Source organism: Rhea pennata, chromosome 3 (genome assembly GCF_028389875.1).
Source record: "Rhea pennata isolate bPtePen1 chromosome 3, bPtePen1.pri, whole genome shotgun sequence".
Classification (NCBI taxonomy): Eukaryota; Metazoa; Chordata; class Aves; order Rheiformes; family Rheidae; genus Rhea; species Rhea pennata.
The window spans coordinates 57,762,097-57,784,574 of record NC_084665.1 but is presented as its reverse complement, the minus strand read 5'-3'; the positions used below and the strand labels follow the sequence as shown (position 1 = coordinate 57,784,574).

At 40.2% G+C, this 22,478-nt stretch overlaps 1 protein-coding gene across 1 annotated transcript in view; it reads right to left on the bottom strand.

Annotated features, from left to right (window-relative positions):
* The window catches only part of PLEKHG1 (pleckstrin homology and RhoGEF domain containing G1), a 141,532-nt gene extending 119,753 nt beyond the window's left edge, over positions 1-21,779 (bottom strand). Inside the window, exons 1-2 of the mRNA XM_062572377.1 lie at positions 21,611-21,779; positions 9,520-9,583 (exon numbers count right to left, since the gene is read on the bottom strand). The gene's annotated coding sequence lies outside the window, so the exon portion shown is untranslated. The remainder of the gene's footprint in view (positions 1-9,519; positions 9,584-21,610) is intronic.
* Between the last annotated feature and the right edge of the window lie 699 nt (positions 21,780-22,478).

Below are 22,478 nucleotides of genomic sequence, written 5' to 3'. Positions count from 1 at the left end.
AGATGTAATCTAAATATTTATTGACATTATTATGCTTTTCACATGCACACAACGAAGCATGGATTATTCTATCATTACTGCCAATTTCAGTTTAAGGAAAAACCCAAAATACTTATCTAATTTCTAGCAAGCATAGAATAGGCTGGTGACATTCACCTTGAAGACCAAAATCCAAGTAACTGTGTGAGGAAATTGCTTATGCAGGACAATTAAAGAAGAAAACCCTAAATTAGACATGCCTTCATCATTTATGCAGCCATTTACATGAAGGAATTTACTCAAGTATCTACATCCTGGCACCTAATAAGGACACAAATAAGACACAATATGATCTGTCAATATCAAGAAAAGGACACTGCTCTCAAGAGTTTAAAGACTCTAGAACAGTGTTACGAGAATTACTACTCCAGGAATTTAAACACCACCTTGGGTTGCAACTTGGCTGCATGGAATGAGCAGCAGCACAGACAGAATTGGGGAACCACCTGACCCCCACACGAGCCCTGTTGCATCACAGCCGATGAAACGCAACAGCACTTACGTGTGGGGCTTCTCCAGTCCCTAAAGTGAAAGGGACCCTTAGTTTTTCATGCTTCTCATCTCTTCCGAAGAAGTGACAACAAAAAACAGCTGTTCCAAGGACTGCAGAATAACTAGAAAACAGAAGGTAACACTGAATGGTATGTGTGGTTGGTAGGATTCTGTGCTCTTCTGGCAAAATAGTCACTGAGCACTCAATTCCAGCGGCCAAGCAGGCAACCTCCACCCCTGCTCCCTCACAGAGGCATCTCACACCTGGTAAAATGGGGCCACTGGGTCTATGACCAAAGTGATTTGTTTTTCCAAGGGAAAAAAAAACACCCAAAACACACTACAAAGCTGAAGATGACAGGTCTCTCGCAGAACATTATTTTCCTTCTCTGAATTTTACACCTTCACCTAGCTTTTGGTTTTTTGTTCTATGTATAACACACACATTGCCATTAGCAGAAGTGACTTACACAGTTGTCAGCATCTCTTAAAGTCTGCTGGCCTTTACTAACACAACAGATGGTCATTACTCTAAACTTCCCACTCTCAATCATCATTAATTCAGAAGCAAACTAATTTAAATGGACTAATCCTACCCAATTCATAAAGAGCCCATTGTCCTATCCAAATTAATGGCATTAGAACTTGTGTTAACAGATGTGCTTCAGTGAGACAAGACTTTAAATTATGATGTACAGTTTAAAGTTGCTTAATACCATTTTTCATAAATATTGATGCCTGAGGCACATTTTAAAAACCATGAATTTATTCCCAAAATAAACACAGAAAAAGTTTGATCATCGTTTTGCTTTAGATTCTAGACAGAATTAGCATAACTTCTTCCATTATTCGGTAACCCGTTTGATCAAAAGCTCTCTACTCTGAAACTGAAAGTGGTGCACAAGTCTTTCAAAAGGCTTCACTTCATTGTGAAGATCATTAAAGCCTTGACGCTGGCACCGTCCAACAAAGAGGCAGGCAGTTATGGTGCCTGCTACAGAAGCAACACAATTTAGACCCAAAGTAATAATAATAAAGGACTCGAACCGAGCTGCAAGAACTTGGAGTAGGTCTTAACTTCTTTGATGAATCATCAGTGGATGTTTTAATATATACCAAATGGAAAACAAAAAGGAATAAGGTGAGTATATTTTTCATGAAAAATATGCAAACTGTTCACAGTAAAACAAAGGAAGAAAAACTTGTTCAGTGTGAACAGTCTCCACAAAGGTGCATCAATACACAAGCAGCAGCTAGAAAGCTATCTTTCTACCTCATAGGAGAAAACAAAAAAAGTAGAATTTTGAAAGCATCCATGCTCTTTAGAAGGAAGAGGTAGCAAACTTCAGAAAACTAATCAAAACAATAACCCCAAAAAAGCGCCCAACCAGCAATATAACAACCCAGAAGGTGAAAGAATTCGCTTTAGTTTTAGATTACGTTTCTACTCTTCCACAGAACTGGTCCACATTTTCTTAAAAGCCTGTATTTCAGAAACTTCTCTTGCTGATTGTTTCACACAAACATACTTATTTTAATAAAACTTTTCATTTGAAATAAATTGCCATTTTCCAATAAAATATTTTTGGCTGAAGAACTCCTAACCAGCTTCACCTGTAAAATCATTTCTCAGTTGTAATATTCCACCAAGTCTCATTCCTTTCCTTTTTTAAAATGGATCCATGGTATGCTTTAAAGATATCCACTCACTCACATATTCCCACAAAACAAGTAATGTTAATATTCAAACCTATATGTATGGAGGACATTTTTTCTATCTATTTCCATATGACAGAATCAAATATAAAAATTGTGCTTGTTAAGGTTTTTTCTATTCTACATTGAAAACAGGATTAGAAGCTCTATCTCCAGTAACAACCTCCAACTGGTCTTTTGATCACAAAAAAAAATCTGATATCCAAAAACAAAATATCAACTATCTTTAATAATTTAGGTATATGAATTTGCTTAGTATTATATAAGATATAATTCAGACTAGATTTATCTTTGAAATACAGTTCACAACAATAGCTGAAGAAAAGAAGTTGAAATGGTGGCAGGAGGGAGGAGGAATACACTCTTGAAAAGTGATAGTGGGGGGGGGGCAAAGGAAAAGAGGAATAGATTATTAAAAAAAAAAGTAAACAACAGTTATTCTTCCTGTCAATTCCATACTAGAGGATTTTGAGTTACAGAAGAAACTCGTGAACAGAAAAACAAAACAGCATTTGATGCACTGTACTTACGCAACTACAAATAAGTATGTGGATTGCATTTACTTTTCCATGTATTAAATATTTTCTCAAATTCCTACAAAATGCAACTATTAAAAATATTTACAAAAGATGAAGTGGAAAAAGAAAATCTGATCCTCCCAGAAGGAAACCAGATGTTTAGTATCTTCAAAATGGTATCTTCAGTATCTTCAAACACTGATAAAAGGAGCAGCTATCTTTTCTTTTAGCAACTGAGGTTCCTGCTGTAGGGGTTTTTTCGTTGGTTGGTTGTTGTTTTACATATACATATATATACACACACACACACATATATATGTATACATATTTACTAAACAGCTACATTTCACAATACTTTAGTGAATATCTGCCTCAACAAAGTATTTTTGTATTTTTAAGATTTTGTGTGTGTAGTAATCAATGAATCAATGCTCAAACTAAAGAGCTTTCTCTGAACATTCTGCAAAACAATAAGCAGTCCTGCTCCAAGTCATCTACTGCATCTTCAGCTAAGTATGAAAAAAGTCACATCTGTTCTCAAAGTCAGGATTCCATACTAAAATCATTTTTAGCTAATTTGTATACAGCATTTTGAATACAATTAAGCCTTGCAAATATTCAAGCGTTTATCATGAGTCATGCAAGAGGCAAGATACAAGTGTTAAGTACTACACTGAGGTACTAGATTGCAAAAATCTCAAATTAAGGATTTACTGTGTTTCTTAATTTACCTTAACATGCTAACAGTGTCCCTTTAAGAGACCTATGAAATGGAATTTACAAACACTTGTGCAATAGATTTCAATTGATTCTATGGATATATCCTGCACTACTTGGCTAGTGCCAAGACTAATAGTTAGCTACAACATAATGCTTGCCAACAGATGCAAGATAAGTCCAAAATCCTATGGGGATAGACTAAATGTTTAAAAGGCTTTGAAGGCATGAACAGGGTCTCTGTGCATCTCATTCAGAAAGCAAAGGATTATTTAATTACTTAAATTACCCTTGGACAAGATTAATTAAAAAAGAGAGAGAGAGATCAGTTTTACAACTGGAATAAGAAAAAAATTTTAATTGTTCTTTGATCCCTGTTTTTCCAGAAATCTGAAAATTTCCCATTTTATGATATTTGATCTGAATGTACAGATACATTTCACCAGTAGCTTGTCTTCATGCATTTGGCTGGAACAGATATAGTCATGCTTTCTAAAATAAAAACAGTTTGCATTCACAGGAAAAAAGAGCAAATGATAAAAGTTTAACCTTAAGTATGTTGGATTATTGTGCGATCAGTTACTCCTTATTGTTTGCAAACTGCAGGTAGAAATCAGAGCAAGGGAGGGGTCACACTTTTGGTGCAGTTTTTATGCAAACTTCATAAGGGCACATACATCAGTAGGGCATTAACTGCAGCATGAACCATTTATGTTGTGAATTTGGTATTCATCTCTATTGAGGACTACAGCATGGTATAATATTACTTGCTTTTCCTATCTTTAGTGGCCATATGGCATCCAGTTTTTGCAAAACACATTTATTAAAGGCTCTAAGTTTCCAGCTAAAAAGCATCTTATAGATGCAAAACTTTGTCTTTATACCTCCTCTGTTACGTGATAGGAGATCACAGGGCATGAGCAGAGAAGCCGTTGTGATAGCCAGTGACAACAGCGAGCTTGAAAAACAGTTTATCTGATAAACATCAGAAACCCTCCAGGAAGAGGGCAGCATTGTTCTTGTGCACTAACTTTAGCCGACCAGCCCTGCCCAAGCTCAACATAAACACTGTCAGTTAAGGCACCAAAATATTTAGACCGTATAAAGCAGGCTACTGGTACCTTGCTTAAAAGAAATGCTGCAATTAAACAAGATGGAAGCAACAGGAAGAAATAAATGCATCACAAAAGGGTTGAGGTTGGAAGGGACCTCCAGAAATCATCTAGTTCAAGCACCCCACTCAAGCAGGGTCACCTAGAACGTGTTGCCCAGGATTGCGTCTAGAAGGCTTTTGAGTATCTCCATGGATGGAAACTCCACAACCTCTCTGGGCAACCTGTTCCAGTGCTCTGTCACCCTTACAGTAAAGAAGTTCTTTCTCATATTCATGTGGAACATCCTGTGTTTCAGTTTGTGCCTGTAGCCTCTCATCCTGTCACTGGGAACCACTGAAAAGAGTCTGGCCTCATCCTATCTACACCTTCATTTCAGATAGTTATGCACATTGATAAGATCCCCCCTCAGCCTTTTCTTCTGCTGGCTGAACAGGCCCAGCTCTTGCAGCCTTTTTTCATAGGAGAGAGGCTCCAAGCCTTTCAGCATCTTAGTTGGCCTTCGCTGGACTTACTCAAATGGCTCCATGTCTCTTGCACTGGAAAGCCCAGAACCACGGCCCTCACCAGAGCTGAGTCGAGGAGGAGGACCACCTCCCTTGACTTGTTGGCAATGCTCTGCCTAAGGCAGCCCAGGGTACCACCAGCCTTCTTGGCCGTAAGGGCACATTGCTGGCTCATGGTCAACTTGTTGTCCACCAAGAACAAATAGTAAGTAATAATAACAGAAAATAATCTTAAATGCTAAGGATTAGGATTTAACAGAGCTCTTTCAACTAACAGTCTTTAAAGTACTTAGTGCAGTAACAGAGAACAAAAAGGCTTCTTAGACACACTCTAAGTTTGCACAGAGGGCAGCCACCGACTTGGGTACACCCTACTTCCACTTACTCCTTTCCAAAACAAGAGTCATGAAGAAAAGAAGTGTCCCCCATACTACGTCAGCAACAGGCTCCGATACACTCCACCACCACCTTGTACATACTTCACCCATAAGTTTCATTCTCGTATCTCAACTGTTCTCCCAAATGTTTCTCCTCTACCCCTCCAGTCTCCAAATCCCCTTCTGCTCACCCCCACCCTTTTCCATACTTCACTGTCCCTTCATCCCACTCACTTCCTTCTCCACAGTCTGTAAAATCAGGCAAGGATTGTCTGCTGGCTCCTGATCCCAGGTCCTCTCTAGGAAGCCAGGGAGGCTGAAGCAGAGGAACAGCTCCTGACACCTGTAGCTAAGGTTTGCTCGACTCTTCCTGGAGTTATGCTGCAATACACCCAGCAAAAAAATGTCCAGGCAGGAGATGGAGAAAGATCCAATGGGCTTAAAACTGCATCCTAGGAATTGGAGTAAAAGCAACATGAATGTTTCAACTTTTAGATCTTTGGTTTATGTGCTATTTTGTTTTTCTTTTCCCCTAGAGGAAGTCATATTCAACATTATTTTGAAGTGTTACACCTACAATGCAGTTGACGTGACTCATCACTTAGCTGCATAATCAAAACACAGTCCGTCCCTGAAGTCTTTACAAGGTATGGTGTTTCTTTTTTTCCCTTTTTCTTTCTTTTTTCTTTTTTTTCTTTTTTTTTTTTTTTTTTTTTTTTGGGGGGGGGGTATAAAATACACCTATTTGGAAACTATAAACAAGTCCTTCTGTTCCAGCTTGTGATTTGTTTTTCTGTTCTGGCTACACCTGTGACAAGGGAACAATACTGTCACATGTCACCCATATCCCCTCGACTAACTAGCCCGGGGGGGCCCAAGAACAAAAAAGTCTTCAAGACAGTTTCACCGCTGTACAGGATGCTCAACAGAAAACAACAGATGTGCAATAATCACTACTGCCCATTCATTTCCTTTATGTCAGAAAGAAAGTAGCAGTCATCAGTTTAGAATTGCTATCTACCGGACACAAAAGGAAGTATACACTTTTCCTTGATCATTTGGCCATAACAATAGGAGATGTCAGCGGGAAAGGACTGACCACTTAGTGGGAAGACAAGGGTGAGTGAGCTTGTGTTTGTGGATTTTAAATTTAAAACACAGCTGAGATTTTTAGTATAACATCTTAACATACGTTTTTCCTCCCCAAGAAAATTCATTTGGACCACAAAATATACAAAATCCTAGTTGTATTTTCCCTAAATTTGTCCAGGTAGTTTTTCATTTAATATTTTTCACAGCAAAAAAAATTGCTAGCCTTAATTAAGGTATTATTAAGTCCTAATTTAGTAATGCTAAATTAACCTCTGAATATTCCCATGGATACTAAGGCAACTGCCTTAAGAACCAGGTAAGTGTTGTCTGCCAGAAAAAACCCTTTTGCAGCTCTTCACATCATAACCAAACCCTTATTCTCACGCTGTACCTCTACTCCATCGCACACTAAAAATAGAACAGACTTACAGAAAAGCTTACATGTGGGCATGCGTCATTCCTCTCTATCCGCATGCAGATTTCCAAGCTCACATGCCATTAAAGACAAGGCCTAAACAAAGAAATCAGTGATGCAAAGATGGTCAATACAAAAAAAAAAAAAAAAATCTTCCTTGAGCTTTAGCACACACAAACTCCGTATTAAAACACATCCCGAATTCCTAGAACATGTATGTCAATCTTATGTTTCCTTCTCAGCTACAGAGCTCATGATTTTTAAGAGCTACTAAGGCCCACATTAATTAATTCTTTCCAAAGATCACTGCATTGTAAACAGCAGCTTGTTGAAACAATTAAAAACATGAAATTGTTAGCTAAGCCAAACGGTAATATCAAAATACACATTTATTGCGTATCTTTTTTTTCCACCTCTGAATTTTTTCAGGCTACAAATATTCTAAAACCTTCAGACTTAATTCTCTGGCACATCAAGCAAATGTGGCAAAACTACTGTTAGTTGTTGGGTTTTTTTGGTACAGAGCTAAGATCTGGCCAAGCAATTAATCTATCCTTTTTAAAGCACATCACTCATCATGCTTCAGTTTTCTTTCCTTTACCCCATGAAATTAATTCCATATTATATACACTTTATCTAGTGCTTAAATGACTTATCCCTTATGTAGATACATTCTCACACTCCAGTTCTATTAATACAGTGTTTCTGATGCACTTCAAACTGTATGTTTCTCTCCACATTTCCCAAAGGATTCTAGGAAACCCTCCGCTTCTTGACATACATATACAAGCCATGTAATATCTTTGCTGAAAGCTGAGATAGAATGTCAGTCTCAAATTACTTTAGCTTTTCTGTTTACCATAAAAACACATTAAAATTACCACAAGCTGAAGGAAGGTTAAGCAGTGGATTTGAAATGAAATGTGTACTGGGGAAAAGGGGGAATTTGTACACGTTACTCGCTTTCTAAGGTCACTGGACAAATACTTAATGTGCATTTTAATATATGTGCAAATATCATGCTCAATAAATAAAAAAAATTTGAGTAGAGCTTTGAAATATATGTTCCCTCCGCATTTGCGGACAAGAAAATATGCTAGTAATTAACTAACAGCACATAATATAGGCAACAAACATATCCAGTTTAGGTCACACCACTTTTTAAATGTGTATTAAAATATGCAGTAAATTATGCCGATATTGCTATTTTAAGAAACTACTGAAGATTTTCTGTTTTCTTCTCTCAGCCTCTCTTAAAATGCTTTACTACTTACAGACTCTTATCCTTTGGATCCAAAGGGCAGTAAGATCTCTCTAATGTATATCAGATGTAAGCTTTAATTGAATACCATGCAATTCTGCTAGTTCCTCTCTATTAAAGCTATGTAGCCTCAGTGTATTTGGATCTGCTATAGAATCGCCACCACCTTAAAACGTTATAGGTATTTGAATACAACTGGATCATCAATACATACTACAAAAAAGCCATCGTATCAGTAGAAAAGAACAAACATTATTACTTAGTGTTCTAATAAAGCACAGTAGTTGGAAAAAAAAAAGAAGAAAACTGTTAACTGCCACTGGCTTCTATAATTTGCAGAGGGAATACTAATCCACACTGTACTCGTTTCAGTATTATGTACTCCATCTGGAAGGAGTAGAGCAGATTATTTATAAGTCATTGAATTTTTCTAAATATCAGTGTTTGTGCAGTTATCCACACAGCCCATCACTGAATACCCTCTTTCTTCAGAGAGACGAGATGGCTCCTTTGGGTTGGCATTGGGAATAAGAGGTTTGTAAGAGAGAAATGCAAGAGAAAGGAATCTTGCCTAAATCTATGCTTTTGTTGAACATTTACTGTGGAGCTTCAAACCAGCCTAATGGTGAAAACGTTTGGAAAGTTAATTTGTTTTAGATACCTGAGTGAAATTGGTTGTTCTAACCAAGAGACATTTTAAGGCATCTAAATCTGCTTTTCCTAGTCTCTAAAGTTCCTCAGGTTCCCCAAGACTTCCAGGTAATAAGAGTATATAAACAATGTGACATCAGCAATATAGGAAAACTCTGGAGAACACAGAACTAAGTTCCAGATTTCTAAAGCCCTAGTACATCACTTAATTTCAAGACCATTCTTTCTCCATAAAAATAGCATTTTTTACTCCAAAAAGAAGTAATCATGCAATTAAGCAAAATCGTAATAAGAAACTCCTGCTAAAAATGAAGACTTAACTTCCTCTAACTGCTTAGGTATGCCAGAAATCAACCCATCTAAATTTAAATGCTTAATTTTATTAGCATAAAACCCCATTAACATGTACATCAAGGAAAACTGCCATCTTGGCTAACTTTACCATTTCAGGCCTATATTCTACATACAGCTATTTGAGATTTGCATATTAAGTAGTCTTATGGTTAACTTGGAGTATGTTCACTAAATGCTAAGTGTTAATCTCAGCAAGAGGCACAGCAAAAATAGTCTCTTTCCGTAAGTAAGTAAATCAATCAATAAGATCTACCTGGTAGAGCACTCACCAAAGAAGTCACCTTTAGGTTAGGTAAAGTGGAGTCGCTTCTCTTCTGTTGAATCTACTGCATTCTGCAGAAAGGAACGTGAAATTTATGGAATTAGAGAAAAGAAACGGGAGCACAAGTCCATAATCCACTGAGGGGGACATGTTCATCCAGATTTATGAAATTTAAGCCACACTCACAGTACTGCCTTTGCATTTTACCTTATGGAGAACTGGATAAAATGCAGCACGGGCTGATTCTGGTTCAGACAGACTAAGTTAGAGTCAGATTTTTGAACAGGAATTAGACACTAATGTGATTCTGAAAATCTCATTAAGAGTCTTACTACCTCTGTGAGCACCTACATACCTTTAAAATCTCAGTGAAACAGTTTAATTAAGGTTACGTTTTAAGTCAGTGGCAGAGCACTTAAATTCCCAAGCTCTAAACTCTAAGAGCTACAGGCAATGTTCCTTCTAGAAATTGCTAATATTGATTTTAAACCTAAGCATCTTTAATGTCTGGAAACCCCTACCCAAAATGGATCCTCCCTTTCATGATTAGTAGTACAAGAACATATCACTAGCTGTTCAAGCAAAATAAGAGCCATGAGTCACGATCTGAGATCTGGTACCTGCATCTGATGTAGCCATTCTCAAGAAGCCAACAAAACATGACGTATATCCAGATCAAAACACCATTTCCTCTAGCACTAAACAAAAGGCAATGCTTTCCATACAGTTTTGATGCAAGCTCTTTATAGCACCATTCATTAGCTTATTCAAAAGTCTATTCTAAAGAAATATGCATTTCTTGATGTAACAAGGGAAAAAACTGATTTCCTTTGCTGATTACCCAACCATCACCAGCTTTGAAATATCATTCAGAATATCGGTTAAGAACTAAACAAGAATATCGGACATACCATCATTATTATTTTCATTTCTATAAACCATCAGTTTAGGTTTACCTATTCTAGAGCACTTCAGGATAAATTTATCTTACTTCTCCGTCGTAGCTTTCTGTGCTTACAACTCAGCCAAACACAACAGGGAAGACTCCACAGAAACAGAACATCAGATGTTCTTTCTCTGAACTTTTTAGGAGTTACTGAATGTAAGACTAGATAAAAAGTAGGGTTGCGGTTTGTTTTTTTTCTTTTTTATATCACCAAAAGGTACGTTCATATACTTGGAGTGGAAACAGTGCACATTCAGCTGCAGTTGATTTCCTGTATGGCAAAATACCTCAGGCATTCAGCTGGCTGGGGGCATCACAGAAGTCTCTTACCATTACCACTTTGAGACCAGAAAGCTCTGCCCAATGCTTGTTCCTATGCCAGAACAAACAGAATCCCTGCTGAGCTTCCAAGTTAATTCGGTCTAGGGAAACCAAATCATAAACAGGCAAGATTTTATATTAAAAAACAAAATCCATTAAAAAAATATTTGTCTACTTTCAACAGTAGTATAATTGACTCAATCTTGCTAATGCAGCATGACATTCATCTACAGATTTAAGTACAAAAACACTACTCCACCAATGGAGAGATGCTTTTTAATGAAATATCAATACATTTCACCTACCATCCAGTTGCTAAATTTACAACAATGAATCAACACTGAACACTACAAGGCAGCGTCACAGATTAAAGGAGTACCTACTTTTTCTTCTTCTTTTAGTATCACTGAGTGACATGAACATTAACTACAGCATTTAGTTTTTTCCACTTGTAACTGAAAACACAGAATAGCCTCCACTAACATTTCTGTGAACCTGCGGAGGGAAATATATTAGTAGTTTTACTCTGTTCCTGTGATTAGACCGTAACAGTCAAAACATTCAAATGCCACCTACGTAACTGCACCAAATTAAAACAAAGCCAAAATACAAAATGAGCTTTGATTACCATCCTACTTTCCATTTAGTCCATGTGAGTTTTTTTTTTCTTCCTCTGAAACCCTCCAGAGGCAAATGTCTCCATTTCAACTGCTAGAGAAAGTGGTTTCTTTAAAAACCCTTAACAGAGCCGGATTGTCAACACATACAAAGTAGGGGCAATCACAATCATTTAAATATAAATAAATGAGTGTATTTTAAAAATAAAGAAGCCGAGCAAATTTGAAAAAACATGATTTTTTTTTTAACAGGGGTATCCTAGTTTGATGAAACTTTCATTGATAACAGCTTTTTAGCTCCTTAGTAAAATTACCAGAATAAAGCAGCTAGATGTTTGCTAAACTCTAGATCACCTGGTGGCCTTTCAAAGTTTTTGGATCAGTAACTTCAGCTGCATCCTATAATCACATCAGAACAAACTAAAACCTACTGAATGTCGTAGAATAAGCTTCTATCAATATGCTTTAGCTGATTATCTTTCCCAAGAAAGCTTTCTACAGATTTTGGTTTTATCATGATATATAGGAGAAAAATCTGGAAGGAGAACATTTTTTTCATCCTGTCACAGTTTTGACCAATCAGGCCAAATACAAAATTTATTCTTCAAATATCACTATAAAAACCATGCCATACTATTGCAAAGAAAACATGTGTATGTCCACTTAAATAAACTGGTAATCCAGTATATCATGAATTGTACTGCAATTTCTATTTCCCCCAAAAGAAAAAGTCTGAATGTTTTAAAATAGCTTTAGTTATTCTGGAAATATATTACAATTATTAATCAAAAAGCTTTACATTCTTAATTACTCTTAGAAAACGTATGGGATTTGAGATCTTAGTAACAGATATATCTAGCAAGCATCAGTTTAATGCTAAATTCTTACTAGATTAAAAAGGGGAGGGGGAAAAGCAGCACTCTACAGGACCAAGTTAAACGAACCCACCAGAGAAATCCATGCTCAGCTACAGAGGTATATTTAAGTTCACTTGGACCATAATGGCTGGCTGCTCTATACAAAGCATTCTGGCACCTGGGAAGATTTCACTGTAACATAAAATGAAAAGCCTAGAGACCTGAAAATGATCTTTCCTTCAAAACTCTCTAAATCAAGTTTCTCCTTCTGGATACATGCTGTATGGGAGGCAGCCAAAATAATTTGCAGCAAAAGGACAGGTGGTTTATGTTATTTTCATAGGAGTCTTTGAAATTATCTTCATCTCAGTTTTCCTAAGAAGTGCAAGTGACACATAACCACTTTGTGCTACACACTAATGGTCCAAAACCAAGGTGCTGAGTGAAAGGCTAACATTTTTGCTTTCTTCCAGCAATCTGCTTCCCTCAAACAAACACACACATTTTTAACTTTTGAAATCTCTGCTCTCAAACTTCCCTGTCCTACTTCTGTTAATAGAAAAGACCAAAATAAGCCAAGGCCACACAACTATTTATAAATTAATTGTACTAGCCACTCCTACAAGTAGCATATCAAATATATTTGATTAATAAATTAGAGTTATCCCTGCTTTTATCTAGTCCTCAACCGTACTAAATCGTATCTCACCTTCAGACAACTCCATCCTCACCATTTGGATCACACTGCATTTTCCACATAATAAACTAGTGTCCCTATTTATTATAGTATTTTAGAACAAAATACACTTCTCAAATAATTCCATATATTGATACATTAAAAGAACCTGACAAGAAAAATCTTAGTAGAAGTTCACATTCGTCAGATAGCAAAACACAGTTCTCATTGCTGCTGATTAACAACAGATTAAAGTAGGAATTTATTGGGCATGATTATTACTAAGTTACGTACTTAGAGCCCAACCTTTCCAGTCAAGGAAAGCAATTTGCTTATTTCAGCATCAAGGGAAGGCCACAAGCTGAAGCTCCTCCTCATCACATGACATAACTGTGGTGATGCACAGAAAGCCTGCAGCTTCCCCAAAAATCGGATTTATTGCTCATGCGCTTTCCTGAGCTCTTTCTCAGATTTATTAAGTTAGTTGCACAGGCCAAACAAATGCACTGCTGCTAGAGTTTCCTTTACTCATTCACAGTGAACAACACAAAGGCAGAGTTGCATGAGAAAGTCAACAGCTAAGAGTGTGCCCTTGCTAGAAGAACTCCCCCTAACCATCCCTGGTATGACCAGAGAGGTTGTGGAGCCTCCTCCTCTGGAGATTTTCAAAACCCACTTGGACACAACCCTGTCTAACATGCTCTAAGTGACCCTTGTAGAGCAGGGGGGTTGGACCAGATGATCTCCAGAGGTCCCTTCCAACCTCAACCATTCCGTGCGATTCTATGATAATTCTTCAAGCTGCCTCCAGGAAAGAAATCACTGTATCACCAGGTATTGGCACAGGCGAGTAACTGTGGCCCAAATACAAAATTAATAACCTGCTGATATGACTCAAAGTTCGTAACAAAAATAAAAATAAACGATGCAGTCTAGTGCATTTTTCCTGAAGTTGTGTGAAAACAGGCACCACTGATCCCCTGTGAAAAACAGAAAAAGACTGCATGCAGCAAAAGTGTGGATTTATAGAAAAGGGGGGGAAAAAAGAAGTAGATAGCAGGCAGAACACCCATCACCACAGGGCAGAAGCATTTAAGAGGCAGGCAGGTGGCCCTGGCACCCATCCCCTCTGGGAGCCTGACTAGGCGGCAGAGGCACGCAGCTAGGGCAGCCAGGCGAGTCCATCAGGTGTGTATGGAAGCACTGCCCCCTAGAGATGAAAGAGGTCAGGCAACAGCTCCCCAGTGCCAAAGGCTGAACACCAGCTTTTCTCGCGAAGACAGCAAATCCGTGGGTTTGTTCTCCAGAATTTTTCCTCGAAAAGCAGCCACAGCTCCTATCCTACCTCAACAGCGTATAGTAGTGTGTGGAAGAACCCCGTTCTCCTCCATGCCCAGCTGTACATGTCCCATCAGGTCAAAGTTTCCACTAACACAAAGCAGAAGAAAATGCCTATTCTGCATTGCTTTGGCCTTGTGGGAATCAGAGTCAGTATCTATGCTGTGTTCTGGATGAACAAGTTCCTTGGGAGGCACCTGAGGGCTGCAAAAGCCAAATACACCAGGAATGGGTGGTTTTATTGGCAGGCCACACTGCTGCAGACTTGCAGGAAGAAACTCTTTAATTTGGCCTTTTTTCAGATCTGCACTGTGCATAACTAAGCTGTGAAATTTAAGGACAACAGGGACATTGTCATCATGTACAGCAAGGACCACAGAGGTGCACCTCTGGTGGTAATAGGCTATACTGCTAGAAAAGGATGACATTGCAGATAGTATGACAAAGCACAAGCTGAAGTAACAGAGATCACCAGGCAGCCTCACCACGCAGGAGATCAGTTTTTCAGAACTCGGTTCAGCACAGTTCATGTCTTAGCAAACTACTTTTTTTCCCCCCTTTCTTTATGTGAAAGGCAAAGGAGGGGGGGCTTTTTGATCTTTTATTCTACACTTCCCTGCTGGCAGACTTTATGAAGGAGCAAAGTGATTCTTGGTGGGAAGGTCTGCAAAAGAAACTGGCCCTTCTACCTGAAAAGTTTGCCCCTCACAGGTTCTCCTACATGCAGACATTTTTTATATCAGTTTAGGAACAACGTTATCTGAAGCACTGGAGGAAGAACATGCCAAGATATTATCCCGTAAATCAAAAGGAAATCTTAGCGATTAAATGGCTATTGATGCCCTCATAGATTACTTAACATCTTTCACTTAAAAATAGATCACACGCTTCAGTGATGGCTTACTGTGAGTTTACCAAAAAGCCTGATGCTTGATGCTTCAGGTAGACAAAGAAAGAGAAACTAATGGTTTTCTCCTGTAAATCTAGGAAAGGCTGACAAGATTAAATTGGTTCAGGCTTGCAGGGGAAGACTGGGAGGAGAAGACACTCTCCTACCACAAAACAGAAGAGACTTCATCATACAGCCCAGGCAGGATTGTAAAAGGCTATACCCAGTGAGGAGCATGGCCCAGCTGCCTGCAGGACAGGGACACCGACCTTCGCAAGCAGCAGGAGCACAGAATGACCAAGACAGACTCCTGTCTAAGGGGACCTATTCGGAGATTTATGACTTGAGACTGATAATTTTCAGAGAAGATGGACTGAAAGGAGAGGAGATTACAAACATCCTGTACTGCTAGCGAATGAGAGAGGGGGCAAGCTGCCTTTCCAAGTGCAGCCATGACTCACTCTTAAATACATCTTTGGTTATTATTCAACTAGACCAAGACTGCTGATTCTTCAGAGGAATTAATGTTTTTGCAACAAGCTGAATTCTGTGATGTCATTCAGACACTAAGACAGGGCAGCTCCCTGAGTAACACCACAAGTTCTGTTATCAGGATAATGAAAAGTACCTGGGAAATAAACAGTGCCACAGTTTCACAAACACTTGAGTGTCAGCATACTAATCTCAGCAACACCAAATTGGAGCATTTCCACTTGCTTGCAAGCTAAAATATAGTTTCTGCTGATAAACTGCTGCAGTTTAAACAGATTAAAAAAAAAAAAAAAAAAAAAAAAGCTTTGTGCATGCCAAAGTGATGGTGAAGATGATAGACCTGCACAATAAGGAGTTCTTCATCTCACTCATCTCTTTTCAACATCCTTTATAAAGAAGGAACTACAGTTTTCCTTCATATCAGGTATTATCAGGCATATTAGGGAACCAAAGCACAGTGTGACTTTAGATTGAAGTGGCACAGATCAGTGGCAGCAGCAGAAAGCCAGTAGTCCTGCCACTGTTTATTTGTATTTCCGTAGTGCCTTAGAACTCCAACTATAAATCTGGTCTTACTGCAGTAGGCAACTTACAAAGACAAGACAAAAACAAAAAAACCCAAGGTAGGTAGACATCACAGCAAAGCTGCAACAGACACAGTTGCTAATCTTGGGAAAGTGGGGAGGCTAATAAATATTTTAACAAAGGAGATTTTATAGGAGGTTAATGATGACAACGTGCCTGCATTTACAAATAACTTCCCCCAGCACAACTGGAAGCAAGGGAGAAAGTAAAGCAATGTTGGCTACGTACTAAACCTGGGAGATATGTGAGCTGATCAGAGGCAGAGGTTGACCTTGAAGCCCACACACAGATGACAAGCTGAAAGATGTCAGCCATGACTAGGGAAGGAAGCCGGCTGTCGCACTGTCCCTGACAGTGTTCCTTAGGGCAATATAAACAATCTTCTCTTCCCTGCTTTAGGGATCAAGGCTACAACAGCTAAGAGTAAGCAACTGAGCAGGTGATTCGACAACTGTTGCTGTGACACCCTCCTTACTTCTGCTCAGTACCTCTGCTGATAGGATGCATGCATCCTACCAGCCGGAAATACTAGCTGCACAACACTAATGCCTGAGGCATGAGCCTAAAATGTCTGAATGGACACAAGTTCAATTACTTCAATGTTAACATTCATTAATTTTGATTTTTAAAGTATCTGGGCAGGACTCGCATGCAAGTTTCTACAGAACACATGCTTATCGGAAGAGGCTTGGCACCACTTGCAGTCTGAAATTCAGTGGCAGAGCAGGCAAGCAAGATTTATAGGATTCAAAGATAATTAGTACTATTTCTGAGTCGCTGGTTTGCATGGGAAACAGCTGCCAGTCCAAGATATACCCATTCATTTCACTTACAACACATACATGCAGTTTCCACCAGTGTAACCACTCACGGTCTTACAGAAGGGGTAGAAAGCTGGAATAGCTGAGTTCCTGCTGTGGAAGCAAAGGAAAGAAACTAGGTCATATGCATCAAGTCTCTGTTCCAGATAACTTGTTCTCTGTTCCAGATAACTCGTTTAAACTGGCATTTTGTTCTGTAGTTTCATGGCAACGCTCTGCATCACAGTCAGTGAGAACAAGGACAGTGTCCACCATCACATTTAGGTCCTTCAGAAGGCCCAGGCAGCCACTGACAGTTTTAACAAGCCAGTAACTTTGCTTGGACAACTGCTTCTTTCAGGCCCCCTCAAATATCCTTCCCCCGTGCATTCTAACTAGACTCCTTTCTTCTCCTGTGCCAGTAATCAAATTTGCAGTTAAACCTATGTTAGGCTAACTTCATTTAAACTTGACTTAGTGAGCCAGACCAAACAGATTTACCTGATACTACAACCGTATCTGGAAGAATGTTTTATATCCTTAGGAGGACTAGAGAAACTTTTAACACTGTAAAACAGAAAAACAACAGTTTCCTACTCACTGTTTTGGAAATGGAATTAACATGAATAGCCTTTGCTGAAACTTTACGTCATTAATCATTTCATGTTCACCTCTTGCACTTTGAACCATGTGTGTAAGAGGCACCAATACTTCCAATCGCAAGCGTTGCTACTGTGCTGTTGTTAACGCTAAGGCTGACTTTAGTTTCCTCGCTTTGCTCCTGTTCTTCCCCTCAGTTCTGCAATTCCACCAATTTGCTCTGATATGCGATCTTTTTCTCAAAGACCTATGTTTTGGATTTGTGACCTCTCACAGAAATTTCAATTCTTTCAAAAAAGTTTCTATGCATTGCAGCTACAAGAAAAGAATTGGAAAGCATGACATGAATGAGCTTATAATATTTTTCAGTTCCTTTTGGTTTTAAGATTAATGATTAATAAATCAAATGCATAAGTCTGAGAGGTATGAGCTTTTTTTTTTTTTTTTTTAGTGATTGTGACACTGTACAACTTTTTAAAAAGTTTTGGTTAGTTTCCGAGATAAGAGACTTAATCAACAATTAAATGAGCATCTACAAGAAGTGCTCTGAAAAGCACCTTTTAAAAAAGCAGAGGAAAGAAGTATAGATGCCATATCATCCTCTGCATTCTCAGTTTAAATAAATAATGCTTTCCCCCCACACACTTTTTTCCCCTGAATTCCCCATCCTAAAAACTAAACTCTTTTTCTGTGTAACCACAGTAATGTAGATTCTAAACGCATGACTAAGCTATCAGCAACACTCCTGCAGTTCTTTCTCTTGCTACAAATTTTGTTAAGGGCTGGCTTATCCCTCCTCCCCCTTTTAATACTACAGAATGAAAATGCTGCTTAAAATAAGCAGCAGTAAGGCATCTTCCTTGTCCCCATTAGTAAAGGATCCTCCTGAGCGGACTGCCATACAAAATCACAGCTGCTGTGAGCCTAAGAAAAAGAAAACAACCAAAAAGAAAAAAGAAAGAAAGAAAAAACCATTCAGTTGGATGAGTTTTTGGCATGGCTTGATATGTGCATCAAATAGCTGTTAAAATAAACAAAAACATATTTGGGAGTTAAAAAATAATAAAATAAAAAACAATCAAAAAACCCTGTCCATTGTCAGTTCACACATTTTTATAGCAACCTCCCTCAGGAATTGTTTTGGTTTTGGATTCGTTTTAAACACAAAATTGAGCAAGGCTTACTTATATTTTTAGAGCAGACATCTCTTTACACAATTTTTTTTTTTTGGCAGGGTAGAAATTAAGATTAAGCAAGCTTTTTCAAGAGTATCTCAGGTTAACTTGTGGAAGTATTCTTTAGAACTGCTGACAACAGATTTTTGTAATTGTATTCTTGTTGTGCTATGTCTCTATGTTGATCTTAAAAGTATACACCAGAGCCTACGACTTGTATTCTGTGATAACATCACTTCTTTTGGCTAACACCATTAATAATAATCTTTTGCGTAAAGTAAAACGAGAAAAGCTGCTATCAAAATTAGGGTTCTGTTAGAGCATTATATGGTAGCAAACAGATAAACTTTGCACTGCAGAATTTGCAATCAACATATTCAAAAGCACCACTTCAACCATTTACCTTTATCACTTATCATAACCCCATCTACCTGATGGGTCTCAAAAAGCCTTTCTTGAATTGGAGCCAAAAAGTCACAAGCACATGAAAGGCAGAGGACAGGTATATAGTGATCCCAGCAAATCTGTATGAGGAAGTTTTCAAACATGCACACCACTCCAAACAGCACAGCAAAAATACTAACACTGATGCCACTTGTAAAACTACATCAGTGGAGGGTTCAGTCACATCCACCCTGCAAGTAAGAGCAGCAGAGAAGTACCACAAACTAGTTTAAATTACTTGTTAAACAAGTAAGCAGGCATTTTCAACCCTCTTCTAGCTTTAACCCTTCAGGTCACAATAAAGTTATTAAAAAGAGCAAAAACAACAACAACAAACCTGCACCCACATGAAAAGATTCCACAACTTCTTTATCAACTCAGAATCTGCTTTATCAAGCAGAATCAATTGCTTTAGCCTCAAAGTAGGTCTTTGGACAATTAACTTGCATTCTCACATCCTGTCCAAGGAAGACAGGTCACAATATTAGCAGATCAAGTTGCCGCCCTGAAATCATGCAAGTTTCCAGCAAACTAAGCTCTTTTCTCTCTAAGCTCTGAAGATTTCTGAAGCTGTACGTTGCTAACATCTACCTATCTTTCTCTTAACAATTACATTTAAAAATCAAGTCAATACTGTCTTTTCAAGAAGTTACCAAGTAAAAATACAACTTACAAATCAATCCAATTATACACTATTTTTAGGAGCAATTTTTGAAAAACTGTAAAGTACAACATGAACAAGAGTGGCACATTAACACCTACTGAAAGTATCACAGCATGTCTTCGCACAGATGCACCCACAACCCTACACCCAGAGACGAATGCTGCTTACCTAGGGCTCTCTATGTCTGCGAGAAGAAGCCAACGTTCTGGTAAATGAACCCATTTAAAAATTGAATTATTTATCAGAGCATTTGCATCATTCTAGTTTGGGAACTTTAGAGCACAGAAAAGAAGCAGAGAGTCAAAGTTTAATAGCTAAGCATCTGGACGGATGAGAGAACAATACCAATATTCATTAAGAGGCTGATCTCGAACTGCCATCTCACATTTTCAAGACAAGCGCCCTATTAATAAATTTACTAACCTTAGCATAACTCTTATGTTTTCATTTCAAAGCACCCACGTGCAGACTGGCGAAAGTTCTCAAAATTAAGATAACTACGTGCCACATCAAAAAAAAAAAGAAAAAAGTTTAAAAATAAATCTCAACGAAGTTATACACTGTGCCTTGCGAACCACAGTGAATTATATAGCCAGGAGTTGCTACAGCCAGATTTAGCTTTGTATAAGCTAGCAGGATTCCTTTACAAATTTAGCTAGAGGCATGGGTAACAAACGCTTGTGGAAATTTGAACCACAAGTTTCTGGCAGTAAAGATTGCTCCCTCCAAAAAAACACAACATTAGCAAAGGAAGACTATCAGTAGGCTCTTATTATGTAGTTTTTAAGCCACCAATAAGTCATCAGTTCTTCTAAGTAGCATTATTAAATAATTAAAGTATCAACAAACAGCACCAAGAGAAAAAAGCAAGGCCACAGCTGTTTTTGAGTCTCTCAATTAATAATTAAGGGGGATGGGGGGCCAGACAATAGTAGAAGCCAATTCAACATACAACTAAGCTTATTTCAGGTCCTTTTCTTCTCTCTCTTGTGAGGAGAAGAAAACGAGTGCTTCAGGTTCGTCAACACCAAGCCTTTGGCTAGATGCAGGATGAGGTCTGAAGGACATCTCATTCACAAGAGGATCAAGGATCGTGCAGCACAGTCAGCAAAAGCACACACACAAATAGGAGATGGGGAAATACATCCAGGATACTGCTCTGCTCCCATTACCTTTCTCCCTTCTTCCCTTCCCAAAATACATGTTCTTGCTGCTTAATCGATTATATTAAAGAAAAAAAAAAAAGCTTTGGGGCCACACTTATCACAATCCAATGAACACTGTTTTAAAACACCAGAGTTATTTGGAACAGTTTTGTAAAAGGCACCACGCTCGCTAGAACACCGGTGCAGCACGAGAAGCCGCTCGCTAAAAGCAACGCGCCTTCCCTCCCGCCGAGGGCTGCAGCGCAGCCCAGCGCCCGGCACGCTCCCGCACCGCGCCAGCCGCCGCGGACGCCCCCTCACCCCGCCGGGGCGGCCGCGCCGCGGCGGCCCAGCACAAAGCAGCGCCGGGGCCGCGGCGGGCGGGAGCGCGGGGCCGCCTGCAAAGGCTGCGGCGGGGCCGGGGCCCTGCCCCGCTCCCCCCGCCCGCGGCGGCGGCGGCGGCGCCCCCCGCTCCCCCGAACAAAGCCCCGCGCTTACCGGCGGCGGCGGCGGCGCCCCCCGCTCCCCCGAACAAAGCCCCGCGCTTACCGGCGGCGGCGGCTGCAGCCTCTCGGCGCCCTCTCGCCGCCTCGCCCCCGTTTAAAATCCCGGCGCAGGAGCGCGGGGCGTGGAGGCAGCGGGGGGAGCTGCCCCGTAATTCATTCAGCGCCGGGAGCGCCCCCGCGCAGCGCTCCGCGCCCGCGCCGCCTTCCTCCCCGCGCTCGGGCTCCGGGCAGCGGTCTAACCTCCAAACTTCCTCCTCCTCCTCCTCTCGTCCGGGCAGGGGAGTTTGTGCAACTCCCCTCCTCCATGCAGCTCCCGCAGCCGCGCCGCTGCCTCGGCCCCTCCCCAGGGAGGCCCGGCCCGGCCCTGGGCTGCAGCTGACTCCTCGCCCCTCTTTTCCTCCTCCCCCGGAGGCTGGGGGGATGGGGGGGGGGATCAACCACTTGGACTTGCCTCTGGAGCCGAGCCAGACAGAGCAGTCAAATTACAGCCCCGGGAAGAGGAAGGCGGGGGGAGATCAGCTACCGTTTTCACGCGCAGAGCGAGCGCTTCGTTTTCCTCCCCGTCGTTTTCAGCCGTCCCTGTGCTCGCGGGGCTCCGCCTCGCCCGGGCTTCCCCGCCCGGAGGGGAGCCCCGGCGGGCGGCGGCGCCGGTGCCCCGGGGAGCCCCAGCCCCAGCCCCAGCCCCAGCCCCAGCCCCAGCCCCGCCGCCGGCGCCTCTACCGTACCACCGCAGGTTTTAAACCCGGTGCTTTAAAGCACAGCGTTGCTGCTAAGTGGTCAGATCTTGCATAAATGAGTTTAAGTTACTGCAGTGTGAAAGGGGAAGGCCAGCTCTGAGATGCAGTCAGTTCGTAAAAAGCAAAATCAAAGAGGTTTTAGGGATTACACCTGCCTCCTGGCAGGTTGCCTGG